A 16,443-nucleotide genomic window follows, 5' to 3' on the forward strand; every position below is an offset into this window, starting at 1 on the left:
TTTTCCAATTATTAACACTCTGCATTAGTGAAGCACCTTTGTTACAATTGATGAAACAGTATTATAATTATGCTATTAACTCAAACTCCTGGATTTTAATCCTAAATGTTTTCTCCTAAGAAAAGTCAACAAGTGTCCTAAATTGTTCTATCAATTAATTGCTACCTCATAAATACCAAGATTGCAGCAGCTGAAGGGGACACTAAAAACTTTCAAAGTCTAGAGACCCCAGAGCAGACTGGGTGGAAAGAATGTCATCATCCCATCAGTATCACGTGTCAAGGTCCAATTAAGAGAAAATGGGAAGGGGTGGGCCATGGTGGCTCAGCAGGCAAGAATGCTCACCTGCCATGCCAGAGGACCCGGGTTCGATTCCTGGTGCCTGCCCATGTAAAAAAAATAAAGAGAAAATGGGAAGTACTAGTGATGTGGGCTCTTCTTTATAAACTGCTCAAGGGCTTCACCAAAAATTAAGGTGCTATTTGGAATTGTGATTGACAACAAATATTATTTTCCTTTTAGAGTCTCAATGACATCCCCATGTCCCATCTCCCCACCCACCCACCCCTTTCTCAATTTGGATTAAAGTCCCTTACTGTTTTCTACACTAAGAGACAGGAGCCTGCCCTCGAAGAGCTTTATTCTCTTGGTGGGGCCAGGTTACAAGCAAATGGAAGCAAAAGCAATTGACAGCTGCCCATGTCATCTGCCTGGGTGCCAAGGCTCTGGCAGGTGAGGCCATCAGGACTAAGAGGGCTTGCCCCCTCCCTCCCTGACTGGCTGGTATACGCTGGGCCAGCCCCTCCTGGGCTTCACTGTCTTCACCTGTAAAAAGAATGGGTTTCACTAAACAATCCCCAAGTTTTTTCCCAAAGAGTTAAAAGGGAAATGGGGCAAGACGATGGAGGTTTAGGTGGAAGACACTGAATTTGAATCATATACATTTAGTTTTGAGTGTCACTGGGGGCAGTCAGGTGTTGACAGCAAGAAAAAGGGAACTGGAGGGAGGGTTAGAGGTCAGGTTGGATGGAGAGGCTGTTTCAGCGAAGCGACTGATAAATATGAAAGCCAGACGGCAAGGGGTCAAGGCGGAAAGAGATGGCGAAGGAGGGGGGCAGCATGTGCAGATAATGCCTCCGAGTGTAACTATGGAGGGAAGGGCGGGGGCTGAGGAGTAGCAGGAAGGGGCACTGGGCTCAAGTGATGTGTTTCGCACAACAGGGGAGCACGGACACGGACACGCTTGAGAGCAGAGAGAAGAAAATTGAGGAGGGCGAGAAATTCCTGTTAGAGAGGGATGGGAAAAGGTGGGGAGTGAGGTCTCACTGGCTGGGAGGAGAGAGAGGCCAGGAACTCTGCAGGAGGGTAGCATTCCGGGCATCAGGGGCTACTTCCTCCTTCTTCTCCAGAGATCCCAAGAACTACAGGAAAGGCCGATCCCAAGGGAGAGGCCAGTGGAGAAAGAGAGAAGGGGAGGCAGCTGCCTGCCCAATGAGAAGCAAGTGGCTGTCAGGGAGGCTGCTGCAGGGTGAGGGCTGGCAGCCTCGTGTGGGGGACAAACCTATGTCAGGGGATCAGAGGGCATCTCAAGGTCATTCATCCCCAAATTGTTCCCAGAGGGGCTTCCCAGGACATGACGGGTTGAATCAATTGTACGTCAGAATCTCCTGGGAGAGAATTTAAAAATATAAGTTCCCAGGCTACCCCTTAGGTTTCTGAATTTGTGTGGTTGAAATCTATAATTTTTAAGGCCCCACAGGTGACTGATTTTCCATCTGGTTTGAGACTCAGTGGCTGGGTTAGCCGACACAGATCCAGCCTTTGGAACTGGGGAACGAGGGGGAGGCTGGGGAGAGTGAGGAGTGGGGGTGAGGCATGCCGAAATGTACAGAGGTGTGATGATTAATTTGCCGTGTAAACTTGGGGAGCCTCTGGTGCCCAGTCGTTCCGGCAAACACTAGTCTAGATGTTGCTGTGAAGGTATGGTTGTACGCGGCTGACATCTGCAACCTTTACGTAAAGGTGATGATCCTTGGTAATGCGGACGGGCCTCGTCCAATCAATTGAAGGTCTTAAGAGCAAAGCTGAGGTTTCGCTGGAGAAGAAATAATTCTGCCCTCATGACAGTGGAATGGAAATCCTACCAGTTTCCAGTCTGTTGGCCACCCTACAAATTTAGGACATGCCAGTCTCCACAATTATAAGCTGGTTCCTTAAAATAAACCATCTATGTATGTATGTTATGTGTATCTCTCTATCTGTATCTACCTATATGTCATCTACAGAATGTATAGAGATCCTGTTGTTGTCTTTCTCTGCAGGCCCCTGACGATATGAAAGGTAAATTTGAGAAGAGCTGTTGCCCCTCCTTCCCTCAGCTGCAGGAAATTTATCAGGTAAAGTTCTGCAGGCTCTGTGGCAGTGGAGATGGGTGAAAAGAGGGTGGGGTGTGAATCTGCCCTGTTTTCCCGCAGCCTGTCTCCTTTCTGCCCGTCCCCAGGCAGGGACCAGCTGTGGGTGCAGGGCCCTCCTGAGCTGGGTCCTGCCACCATGTTTGCGAGTTCACTTTGGCTAAATGATACTAACGGGAAATAAAGGAAATCCATGGGTAATCCCAACATCTGAAGGTAAGTGAAAGTTTGTCCCCCACCCTGTAATTATCATCAAAAGCATTTACAAACTACTGAATTCCACTCTGTGAGCTTTGAGGTTTCGCTGGACATTTTCTTCTCTGCAGCTCATGTTTGGCTTGAGAACGAATGGCTGCACATCAAGGGGAAATGGTGATACATGAAAACATGTCATTGTAATGGACAACTGTTTAACAGTCGGAATTCTTAAACATTCAGAAAATTAAGTGTAAAGCATTTAGCCCAACACCCTCCCTTATTTTCGGATATTTTCCACTCTACATAATTATGCACGCATCTGGGTCTTGACACAACCACTTTTAGCATCCTTCATTAATCTTTCAGATTCTTAAATATACTGTTTAATAAAAATGACTCATAGAAGACAGCAGTCAGGTTCAATGTCAACTAGACTAACACATCTCCCTTCTAAGAGTCCTTCCTGGGACTTCACGCTTTGGCCATAAAAAAGGTGAGGAGGGAGAGCTGGCTAGTATAGAGATTAAACGTGGATTACGTTTGGTATTCCCTTATCTTTCCAATTCCAAATACGGGCTGTGAAACCTTCCATTCAAGGAAAAGAATGAACAGATAAATTCTTCCAGTTTTTATAGGGTTGGACGCCTGTCCAGAGGTGCAGACTTGCACACTCCAAATCGGAGTAGGTAGGAGATAAGGAGAGAACAGGGCAAGAGGCAACTAGCCCAGGGAGAAGGAAAGTGCTGCCTGGTGACTTGGCTCCCTGCACCACATGCTCTGATCCCTTTGATGGCCAAACTCCCACCCACCCGCCCTTTCAATACTGCCCCTCCTTTTTCTTTTGCCTTTCTTGTAGCCTGTACCCCCACCTGCCTATTTCAGTCGCGGAGTGCCATCTGCGGTGCATTTTAAGTAGGGATTTCTGGAAACAGGAAAGCTACAAGCTCCACAGCAGAGGATTCTCCAGTGGAGGAATTTCAGGCACCCTCCAGGCATCTGAATGCAGGAGACACTCCAAGGCCAAGGGGTAGGTGAGGAAGCTGACGGGAGCCTGCCCTGTATGCTTGCATCTTGCCACCCAGGCAGCAGCCTGCCAGCAGCGTCCACCCCTGAAGGCAGCACTGCTGGGGACGCCCAGCCACCCAGCCGGTGGCAGGCAGCCAGAAGCTACTTGTTTGGCTTTTTTCATTTGAATGTCCATCTGGGTTTGCAGTAAGTTACAGGGACAAGGCCCTGGAGCTCAGGAGCTGCAGTGAAGGCTCTGCACAGGGAATGTAAACCATGCCGGGGAAGCAGGGTTCTCAGGAGTTTTCCTCTCTGGGTGGGGTTGTGTGTGTGTGGGCGTGTTTAAGATCCCTTCATTGTAACAATTAAAGGATCAGAGTAAATCTGGCCACAATCTGCACTTTAAAACCACTTTCTTTGCACTTGAAGAACCCTCTGCCTGGCTCTGCTTGCAAGGGTGACAGATGACAGTGACCCAGGCAGACAGAGGACACTCAACTGTTACAAATACTGAGTGCATAAATATTTACCTAGGTACAAGCAGGGCCCAAGTGCCTTTTATGTGGTCGGGAAAGAGGAATGAATCATGCAGGCTGGTAGTTGGCCCAAGACCAGGAGGGAAAGGGGAGTTCCTTCCCTGGGGAGCAGCAGTCTAGGAACCAGAAGTGGGCGGGGAAGGTCCAGAGCTGGGGGGGTCTGGATTTATGGGGCGGCTGGAAAGCGCACATGCGTGGACACCCCGGGCAACCCAAGTTCTGCCTTGGAAGAACCTGGGGGAGCTCTGTGGCTCCCCAAGGGCTGGAGGGGCCCCAGCTGAGTTTTCACCACTCTTTGAACAGAGTAGAATCCCAGCCTGTTCTCAGAGGAGGGAGAAGGAGAGGGAGGGAGGAGAGTACCACCAAGTGTGTGGGGGGATTGCAGTGAAGACCTGCTCAGCTGCCACTGGCCTGCAGTTCCACCCCGCTGCAGGGCATGCGCTCCGGCCTTCACACTGGGTTCTGCTGGAAAAGGGGTGTCTTCTGCCATCACAGGTGATACTGTCACCCACACCCCAAGCCCCAAGCCTAGACCCAGCTTTAGCCACAGACCCACATTCTAACTTTATTTTCAGTGAAGTTGGGGAGCATCCGGTTGGCGGGTAAAGGGTGTTTTGAGCAGCAAAATCCACAGGTATAAACTGGGACCAGGCGCCCCTGGGCAAGGTGCAAGGCCACCCCAGAGCTCCATCTCTTCCTGTCAGCAAAGTCACTCAGGGCTGGTCCAGCAACAGGGAAACCCTCCCAGCTTGTGGTTGTTTCTGCAACTCCCCATTTGACCATTTCTCTGCCCCAGAGGGCAGGCGAGAGAGAAGGGAGTAATGAGGTGGAAGTGTCTCTGTTCGGCCCTTGTTCCCAACTTGGCTAAGAAGGAGGAGATGTCCATCTTCCACCTGAGCCAGGCCCTGGCCACCTCCCTCCTTGAGATTCCCCTGCTTTGCCCAGGGGGCCCTCTGGGTGTACCCAGATCTTCCACTCACTGGGTCCAGATATGGGTGCTGGGGCAGGGACACCTTCCCTGCATGATCCAGCATTAAAACCACTGTTTTGGTAGCTTGAATTCTGAAGTACAGGCCTTAGGAAGAGCTTTTGGAGTAGGATGGTTTCCCTAGCAACTAAATGAAGATGCTTTGCCAATTGTACCTTACCATATAAATGTTAGTTTTATGTGTATATATCGGCGAACGGTGTGAGGAATGTGTGACGGGACACCTGCATCGATCCAGGACTAGTTTCTGCAGTTATCACAACATCAACATGACAAAAAGGGCCAGTTCTAATTGAGAGCTTATAGTGTGCTAAGGAAGCACTTTTCAAGCAGTAGCTCATTTAATCCTCACGACATCACTATGAGGTTGGCACTGTTATTCTCCCATTTTACAGATGAGAAAACTGAGGCTTAGAGAGGTTAATTTACCTCCCCACAACACACAGCTGGCAGGGAGCCAGTTCAGGCTTCATGGAGAAGGGCCCATATGGAGAGAAAAGACTTCGGGGAAATGTGCCCCTAAGGGAGAAGAGTCCTAGGCCAAGCTCTCTGCTCCAATCTACTGCTTAAGCTGTAGGAAGGACCTACCTACCCACAGGAAAGCAAATTTCCTCTGGTCCTAATTCTATAAATAATGGGAGAGAGAGAATCGGGCTGGAGAACATGAGGGGGATGTAAAAGATAATGTGCTTTTTAAATATAACCTGTTGGGTGGGCTGTGGTGGCTCAGCAGGCGGAGTTCTTGCCTGCTATGCTGGAGACCCGGGTTCGATTCCCGATGCCTGCCCATGCAAAAAAAAAAAAAAAAGATTATAATAAATAAATATAACCTGTTCACGGTGAGGCAGGAAACCCATTTTCTCCAAACTAAGAACTGCAGCCAGGGCAGTTCTTGGATTCTCATCTCCATCCCTCCTGCTAGATGTTGCTTTTATTAGAGCAATTTCCAGGTGGTGCTTAGAAGCCCAGGGGATGAGACCCTGAAGTCTGTTCAGGCTGTGAATGGGCCAAACCAATGAGCACGGGTCTCTGAAAACTTGGGAGGGCTGCTAATTCCTTCACTGTGGTCTCACAATTTCCTTTCTCACCTCCACCCAGCCAGGGTCAGAAAAGTCAAAGACCCCACCAAATCCCAGGGTGGGGAGCTCCCCCTAGTGGCTCAGTGGCTCCACTGTGAATGGCCCCTGGACCCTTGACTCAGGAGGGAAGGGTGCCGAGTGTTGAGCAAACTCAGTCGGAGCTTGGCATAAGAGAGAATGGGTAGTTTTAATAGCTGATCAAACGGTATCTAAGTTAGTTTTTAATACTTAGAATTTAAGAACTTTGCTATCCGAATATCTAGATTTTTTTCCTTGTTGCCTTAATTTTAAATTGATTTATGAAACACTTCGTAAACACAGGCTTTATAATGATTATATGGACACTTTATTTAAATATGCCTATGGTTAAGCTAACTAAGATATCTTTTTTTGGTGGTTCTAAGTGTATTGTTTGTTTTCTTAAAAAATACTTTAAAAAAAAGAGAGCGCGCGCGCGAGAGAGAATAGGTCAACAAAGCAGACACTTCCTAATATCCTAAAAATTTCCACAAATCACTCAATTTAGGTTGAAATTTTCCTGTGCTCAGTCTCAGCCTATAGTGAAATCGAGGGTGGAAATTGCACTGAAATCCACTTAGCTCAGAAGACTGAAGTGAGAGGAATCCCTCTACCTGATGTTAAAACTTACTATGTAGTTTAGAGTAGTCAGGACAGTGTGATCTGGGTGGAGGGAGAGATGTATTAATCAGTGGGGCAGAACAGAGGACCAGATATAGCCAGCATAGATATTTACAACAGATTTTTGACAAAGGTACAATTGGATGGACTTCCATAGGTGAGAAAAAGAACTTCAACCTCACGTTATACAGAAATTCATTTTAAAAAGTCATGGGTTTGCATGAATCAGGTAAAACTATAAAACTCTTAACAGAAAACATAGGAGAAAATCTTTGGAATCTAGGGCTAGGTAGAGCATTCTTAGATATGACACCAAAAGCACCTAAAATTAAAAAAAAAGGGGGCTTCATCACATTTAGAAACTTTTTCTTTGTGAAAGACCCTGTTAAGAAGATGAAAAGACAAATTACAGATTGGGAAAAATATTTGCGAGCCACATTTCTGACAAAAGATAAATTTAGAATATATGAACAACTGTCAAACTCAACAGTGAAAAAACAAACAATTCTATTAGAAATTGGGCGAAAGACATGAACAAACATTTCATCAAAGAGGATGCACACATGGTAAATAGGTCCATGAAAAGATGTTCAACATCATTAAAATCACTATGAGATGTCACTGTGAGAATGGCTCAAATAAAAAATAGTGACAAAACTCAGTGGCGGCAGGGGTTTGAGAAAGTGAATCTCTCAGACATTGCTGGTAGGAATGAAAATGGTACAGTCACTCTGGAAAACAGTTTGGCAGTTTCTTATGAAACTAAACACACACATTAGTGTACTATCTGGTAATCTCAGGCTTGAGCATTTATTCCAAAGAAATGAAAATTTATGTTCACACAAAAATCTGTACTTGAAAGTTTGTAGCAGCACTCTGGGTAATAGCCAAAAACTGGAAGCAGCCCAGATGTCCTTCAATGGATGAGTGGCTAAAGGAATTGTGTTCTGTCCACAAGAGGATACTACTTAGGAATTAAAAAGAACGAACCATGGAGACATGCCACAGTTTGGATGGACCTCAAAGGCATTATGCCGAGTGAAAAACATGTGACATAGTGCACGTTTCCATTAAAGTGACATTCTCAAAATGACAAAATTATGGTGACAGAGAATAGATTGGTTGTCAGGGCTTGGGGATGGAAGAGTGGAGGAAGGAGGAAAGCGGGGCTATGATGAGAGGTGTGAGGGAGAGCTTTGAGATGGTGGAAGAGTTCTGAATCTTGACTGTGGTGGTGCTTATATGAGTCTAGGCATGTGGTAAAATGGCAGAGAACTGCACACACACACTCTCACACACACACACACACACACACACACACACACACACACGAGGGCATGTAAGGTGGAGTCAATTTCCTGGTTTCGACATTGTGCTATAGTTACGGAAGATTCCCAATGGGGGTAAATGGGTGGGGGGTACATGGGGCCTCTTTGTACTATTTTTTAAAACATTTTTTTAAATTGTGAAATGTGCCATGTATGCAGAAAAGTGACATATTTCAAAGTACATTTTAATGAGTAGTCATAGAACAAACTTCGAAGTATAATACGTAGGGTTCCACCATTTCAGGTGTTTCCTTCTAGCTGCTCTAAATACACTGGAGACTAAAAATAAATATCAGTATAATGATTCAGTAGCATACTCATTTGTTAAATCCTATCTTCCCTGTTATAACTCCTCACTTTCATTTGATCCTTCTCTCCATCTTTAGGGATATTTGGGCAATGACTATTCTAACTTCTTCATGTTGAGAAGGGGTATCGACATTATAGGGTAAGGGGGATGCAACTGGTTGATGTTATTGGAGAGAATGGTAACTCCGGGTTTCAGGGCTTCTCTGGCATAGGAACAATCAGGAAATTGAAAAATAAACTGAGTGAAACTATTATAGAGTCTCAGGAATACTGTTGGTGGGGCTTGGCATACCGTGGCAATTTGCAATATCTAGCTGAAGCTTGCATAAGAGTAACCTCTAGAATAGCTTTTTCGATTCTATTTAATCTCTTAACCACTGCAACTTGATTGTGTTACATTTCTTTTCCCTCTGCTGGTCAGGAACGCATTCAAAATTCCATAATGCCAGGGCCAGTCTCATCCCTGGGAGTCATGTCCCATGTAGTGGAGAAAGTAATGAGTTTATTTGCAGAGTTGGTCTTGGAGAGAGAGGCCACATCTGAGCAACAAAAGGGGTTCTTGGGAAGTGACTCTTAGGAATAATTATAGGTAGTCTTAGCTTCTCTGCTATAGAAATGAATTTCATAAGAACCAGCCTCGAGACTGAGGACTTGGCCTATTTACTTGGGAGTCCCTAATGCTTGAGAGAGAAAATCAGGAATTTCCCAAGCGGGTAAATTTAATAGTCCCATATTTTTCTCTCTACTACTTTTGCAACTTCCTATGAATCTGTCATCATTTCAAAATAAAAAGTTGAGAAAAAAAGAAAAAAGATTGGAAAACGATTCACTCAGTTCTCCAAGAGATAAGGAAGAGACGGGAAGAAAGCTTTGTGGAGCTAGAGCAGGGCATTGTGCATGGAACAACTCCTCAGTCCTCACAATGGCCTCACAAAGCACACAGTATCCCCTTTGCAGACAAGCAGCCAAGACATAGGTGGGAGAATTATGCTTCAAGCCGAGTCTGTCTGACCCCAAAGGCTGTTCTCTTTTAGGGAGCTGGAGAGTGCGTGTGCTTCTGAGGTTGAGTGCTTGAAGAAGAATCAATGGGCACATCAAAGAAAAATAAGTTGTGCCATGCCTGTCGAAGTAACCACCATCTCAGAAACAGGCCTTGTGCACTTTATTTCAATCATCATTAATTGAACTGGGTCACCTACACAGGTCATTCTGTTTGAGTTCATCCACATAAGCCAATCAGAACAAAGACCTGCCTTCTGAGCACTCATGTCCTTCCTTCAACACCATTCGTATATCACTTTCCAGCCCATAAATCTGGGTGATTATTGAATGAAGGTTAAACGCCTTGGTCCTGCCCAATCAACTCCTAAATAAGCATTTGGTGTTCCCTCCCATTGCTCTCCAGATGAACTGTCTCCTCTGACTGAAACAGTTTCTGGTCCTCAGGCTGACTTGCCCACAATCCCTAGTTCCCATTGATCCTTCCATTGTTTGCAGCCCATCTAAATTCTGTTCATCCTTCCAGACCCAGACAAGTGCACCCTCTGAGATGAAGCCATTAGCCCAACATCCAGGAAGTTCCCTGTTTTCACACTCAAGTGCTTAGGTCTCAAATACTCTATGATCCCACTGATACGAAATAATTAGAAAAGGTAGATACATAGTCAAAGAAATGTCAGGGGTCTAGGAGGGGGTGGTGAGTGGGGAATTATTGCTTAACTGATACAGAGTTTCTGTTTGGAGTGGGATGGAAATATTTTGGTCATGGTAGGTGATGGTGGTACAACATTGTGAATGCCATTAACACCATTGAATAGTCTATGTAAAAGTGATTAAAATGGGAAATGTTATGTTGTATATAGGTTACCAGAACAAAAATTAAACAGACAAACCATCAAACTGTACAACAAACACAATGAACCTTAATGCAAACTATGGGCTACACTTAATAATATAATTACAATAATATTGGTTCATCATTTGTAACAAAGTTACCACACTAGTGCAAAATGTTAATAATAGGGAAAAAATGCATGGGAACACTGTACTTTCTGCATGCTTTTTCTATAAAACTATAACTACTTGAATAAAAAATGAAAAAATGAAGGTAAAAAACTTGGGTCTCTTCCTAGCACAAAGTAGGCTCTCAATAAAGGGTTGTTGAATAAGTTAACTGTGAACTTCTCACATATGGCCTTTACTGACACTGAATGTATATCCGTACACTAGTTTTACCTTTCTAGCTAGAGGGTAAGTACCTTAACTTATTTTTTTATATTTGTTTTGTATTCGCCAAAGCCTCAGCCCAGTTTGTTAATGGATTTTAAAACAACCACTAGTGACGAGAGCTTTGGCTTTCACCCATGCCTGGCTAACAGCCTCTCCCCCTTGCCAGCTATCTGGATTTCCCAGACCCAGACCCGGCTGGGGGTGCTGGTGGACTTGGGGTCCTGTCTCCATTGACTTCCCTCGCCTTGTCCTCTTCTTTTGTGAAGAAGTATGAACTGCTAAGGTCCCAAGATGTGCAATCTCTTAGCAAGAACCCATCCACCCACCTCCCTCTTCATGATCATTTCCTCCAGCAATCATAACCTTCCTTGGCAGGGGGGTAGGGGGTGGGTGTGTGGACGTAGTTCCTTCAGTCTCAGGCCCACATCTGAAATGAACTCAGACTGTCCCTCATAGCTGTGCAGCCATCTCTCAAGGTGAGCACATTTGGAGGACATTCTGGAGAGTATAACTGAAGAAGAATTGGTTGGTGGCTGGGGTAAGGCTGGGGCTATGGCTGCGAGGGGGCCTGACCTCATCGCCTTTCATAACACAGTGGGGCGGGGGCGCCGAGGGAGACGCGCCAGAGGGAGGACGGTGTTTGTGAAACTCAGTGACTGTCTGGAGAAGGAGCCTGTGGCAAAGACAGTGAGTGCACAGAGTGGCCTCCTTTCTGCTCTCCAGGTTCTCTGGAACCCAGCATTGGCGGGCTGTATAACCCTCCTGAGCCAGCAAGAAGTTGAGGGCTTCTGCTCATGAGTACCTTCCGGAGGGAAGGTGTGGGTGTTCTTGAGCCTTTGCTTGGAGGTCAGGAGCCAGACTGGGATTCGTCCATCCAGCCCTAGCCCCAGAGAAACACTACAGAGCCCAGGGAAAGGGCGTCCAGGGAAGCTGAGTTCTCTAGTACCCCCCATTCTCTGGTCAGGCAGGAGAAGCAGATCCAGGTTCACAACACTGACAAAGTGACTTTGTAGAGTTGGGGGAGGAAATGGATGGGAGTGTGGCTTAATGAGATGGCCCAACTTTCACCTCTATTTCCACTGGTTGGGTAAGTTCCAGGCTCTTCAAGGAAGGAAGGAAGATCCCTGGGAAGGTGCTGCTGAAAGGCACGTTTCCTCCTCCCCATGGCAGTGTGGACACACATGGCTCTTGGTAACCGACCACCCTGTTCCTGTTTTCCAAGATGGCAGCACTTCAGCATGACCTGTGCAGAGCAAGCCTGGTGAATTCCTGGGGCTCCAGGCCACCATGCAGAATTGCAACAAGAGGAAAATCAGGGTCTCCCAGACTTTTTTCCAAGGGCAGGAGTCAGCAAGCCATATCTCACAGGCTAAATCTAGCCTGCTGTCTATTTGTATGTGGCCTGTGTGCTAAGAATGAATTGTATGCTTTTAAATGGATGGGGGAAAATGTTTTCAAAGAATCATATTTCATGACATGAAAATTAAATAACATTCAAATTTCAGTGTCCATAAAGTTTTATTGGAACACAGCCACACATATTCATTTACGTATTATCTGTGGCTGTTTTAGCACTACTCAGCAGAGTTGAGCAGTGGCAGCAGAGAAGGTAAAGCTTCCAGAGCCTAAAATCAAGACTGGCAACATAATTTGAGGTGTAAAACGAAAATGGGGGACTCCTTGCTAAAAAAACGATTACGAATTCCAAGACAATGAGAACAAAACATGAAAACAAATGTGGGGCCTGCTAAACCCAGAGGCCCTTTACAGTATGTTTGCTGACCTCTGCTCTAGGGTTCAAATCCCAACCTACTTTTTTTTTTTCTATTAATGTCACTCTTCAGCAAATTTTAGAGGAAATTATTAAAGTGTTTGTGGACTCTCTGAGAAGAAATTGTTAAATACCAGGACCCACTCTGGGTTCACTAAAAATAAATTATTCCAAATTAGACTCCTTTCTTTTGTGCTAGAACTATGGATTGGGGTGGGGTGGGGAATATGGCCGGGCAGGCAAATGCCACAGATAAGCACACCAGTTCGTCAATCCAGGCAGTCATCCCATATTTAAATCAAAATAGCAAGAAAAATGTGTGAAATTTTCTTCACAGGCAAAGTGAAATTTAAAGGTGTAATTTCTTTGTGTCTTCTTATTTCTTAGATACCGTGATGGCTCATTTGAAAGTCCATCTCATATGACTTATGGATGGGTGGAGAGGCTATTTTTAAAGTTATTTCGAAATTATTTGGGCTTTTTCTCAAGCCATTTGCAGAGGCTGTGCATGAAGTCAAATGCATGTTAGCATTTTTGTTAGATACATTAATTGAATTTGGTACAAACCTGGGGGGCATGGTTTATGGCTCTAAAATGGGAAAGGATTGAATTCCCATCTTGGTTCCCATTGGTTCATGACTGTCTACCCTTTGCTGTTGCTGGCAATTTGAGAATTTTATGGCTTTGGAAGCTGCAAAAAGTTTTTTGCTGTCTCCTCTAGATGACAATTTATTTAGTAAATGTGAGCCTGTAAGAGAAGCCTGTAAATGGCTTCTGTAAGAGGGCCCAGTGTGCTTTCCATATCTAATTGAAGCCAATCATAGACCTTTGCCATTTCTGGTAGAACGGATTTGTTCTTGGGGTAAAAAGGGCTGGGAAATGGAGTACAGGCTCCACCAGTTTAGCCAGGGCCAGGTTGCCCAAGCTCGGAGACCTTACGGGTTCCATGGAGAGTCTCGGGCTCAAGAGCAGGGATCTGGGGGCTGCCGCGAGAGGATGGGTGACCTTGCACACGCCACTTAATATTTCGAGGCCAGCTTATAAAATGAAGAGAATTGACAGGATTATTTCCAAGATTTTTTCCAGTTCTAATCATCTATGCATCTATAAGGAAGAATTTTCTAATATAAAAATCTGTTCAAAAATAGAACTGGATGCCTTGGTGAGGTGGGGGGAGGAAGACGTGCAGTCATGCAGATTTCTGCAGCAAAAGGGAAGTTAGCGCGATCCCCACCCCCACAGCTCTCTTACTGAGCCCTTGACGGAAAGCAGCTTCTTCTTATTTCTAGTACAAAACGAATTCCTCAGGAGGTTTCTGCTCTAAACCAAGCAAATCTAATAAAAGGTAGTTTACTCAACCTCCTTGTGCCCTATTCCCCAGCTGCAAAATGGAAGCAGGATTCAGGTATAATTTTAGAATAGGCAAGAGGAAGGCCAGCCACTGGACAGATGGCCTGGGGCAAGGGGGCGGGGTGGTGGTGGCTGCTGGGCCGCTTGGGGCGGGGCGCGGGGGGAGGTCATGGTTCTCCCAGAGGCCTTCAGGCCCCAAGTGAGGCCAAGGCTGAGCCAAGGAGGTGGCAGGCCCTTGTGCCCTGGGGCAGAGGGGAGGCCCAAGGAGCAGATGCTAAGCTGTGGAGGGACCTCGGTGCCTGGCTGACTGGTGGAGACCCTTTCCTTGTCAAACTGGCATGTTCGAAAGAATCTAGACTAGGGAGTGACATGACCCAAGCTGGGCTTGGGACTGCAAGGATTTGGAGTGGGTGCAGCTTTTGAAAGGGCACCAGCTGCACCCAGAGAAGATGTAGGAGAGCCCTGGAGGGCAGTAGAGGGGAAATTAGGTATCAGGAGGGCCTGGGTTGCAAATCCTCCTGGCTGCTGCCCGGCCACGTCACTTGGCTGCTTGGACCCTCAGTTTCCTTCATATTCATTTAGGGGACCCATTTTTATTGAACACCCTAGAAGATTCCAGCCACTGTTCCAAGCCCAGGGATGCACTGATGATAAAACAGGCATGGCCCGGGTTCTCATTCAACATCTGTATAAAATGTGGACAGTAATGCCCAGTAACGCATGTCAGGGGCCAGCTCGGTGTCTGGTCACGAGCACTTAACACAGAGCTCTTCCCGTCCCCTTTACTCGGCCGTGGGGGGCACGTTGGCAGATCAAGGACACTGTAGGGTCTCCTGCAAGTAACCTCCTGTTGAGGGATTCATATAAATAACTCCCTTCCAATTTCCATCTTTAAAATTCAAAGGAGGGGGCGGGCCGCGGTGGCTCAGCGGGCAAGAGTGCTTGCCTGCCATGCCGGAGGACCCCGGTTCGATTCCCGGCCCCAGCCCATGTAAAACAAACAAACAAACAAAATATAATAAAACAAGAAAATGTTTAAAGATGTTTCCCTTTCTTCCTCCCTTCCTTCCTTCTCTCTGTCTTTCCTTCCCTTCCTTCCTTCTCTCTGTCTTTAAAAAAAAAAAAAAAAAAAAAAAAAAAAATTCAAAGGAGGCCATTGTGAAAAAATAAAAACAAAATCCAAGGGGTGCTTCATATAAAAACCAGGAATCGGCTCTATGTGCAGGCAAGCTGCTCAGAAAGGAGAGGCCGCGCCCGGGGGCAACGTGAAGGCAGCGGGGTTGGTCGGGGCCAGCGGCCGGGCGGGAGGGGCTAGGTGGGGACGGGGCACTGGCCAGCCCCAGGTTTGCTCTGGTAACCAAAGTTACCAACGGTCAACAGTGACTGACGCAAACCTGGAAACAAACATGTATCAGCAAACCTCAAAAGGCATCCCAAGAAAAGCTGGTGCAGACCCAGAAGATAAATAATGGCATTTGGGTCTGGAAACGCCTTCACCAAGCCGGCCTGGCTGCAAACAGGCAGGACTTTTGTATCCTGGAGACCCAGGAAAAATTCCTTCCTGGCCTTGCTGGGAATAGAAACCATCCCTGGTGAGCACCCGGATAGAGCAGACCGTGGCCCACAGAGCAGGGCCGTTTCCAGTCCCTGCAGTTTCCTGCTCTCCGACGGCACGTATGGAGGAAAAGATGAAAACGGGGTTTTATGGTGCAGCCATTTCAAGTAAAGGGAAAAAACAGGAGCGAAAGAAAATAAGGCAACTGCTGGCAAAGGGTTTGGAGGGTTTGGGGTTGTAGCAGGCGTGCCCACGCCCGGGTGGGGGACAGAGCATAGGTGGGGAGGGCCAAGGGCCAGAGGGAGTGCGGCTAGTTTTCTTCCCTGGTGGAGCGCAGACCTCTGCTCTCAGGGTTCGAACCCCACCCTACTCTTTCTGTTCTGTTAATGTTAATCTTCAGCAAAGGGCCGTATTCTTTCCTGATCACCAGGTTCAAGCACGAGCATCACAAAACCCCCTGTGAACGGCACACTTGCTCACTCTACGGGCTGAGCTTCTAGAGCACACACCTTTCTTTCTTCTCCACTACTCCTAGGAGGAAGACGTCAAACAAACTCCCGAAAGAAGAAATTGCATTGAATAGAAGTCCTAGTTTGCAGACAATGTATCGCATTTTATTTACAGATATACCAACAACCATCTGTATATTGGAAATTATTCCAAAGGTATCCTATGGAGTTCCACAGAACCCATCCCCACTCTTCCAATCTTATAAGATGACAAAGATTCCGGGCAAAGGTCCTATGTACCCTAGGAGTTAACCCTAAGGAGATTTATAAGAATCTTGTGTCCAGTACCAAACTGTCATGATTTTAATATGTTATAATGAAACCAACGCTTTTGTTAAGACAGGACAGAGCAGTGTGTCTCCTGAAGGCATTCAACCACTGGAGTCTAACTAGACAGGAAAAGATGAGAACGGCCCTGTCTCCCTTAGACAAGATTCCCTCTTGTGTCAGTTTGAAACTGTTGTGCCCCCAGAAAAGCCATGTTCTTTAATCTTCATTCAATATTGTTGGGTGGGATCTTTTCTTAGTAAGTTGTT

This window comes from Tamandua tetradactyla, chromosome 7 (genome assembly GCF_023851605.1).
Source record: "Tamandua tetradactyla isolate mTamTet1 chromosome 7, mTamTet1.pri, whole genome shotgun sequence".
Classification (NCBI taxonomy): domain Eukaryota; kingdom Metazoa; phylum Chordata; class Mammalia; order Pilosa; family Myrmecophagidae; genus Tamandua; species Tamandua tetradactyla.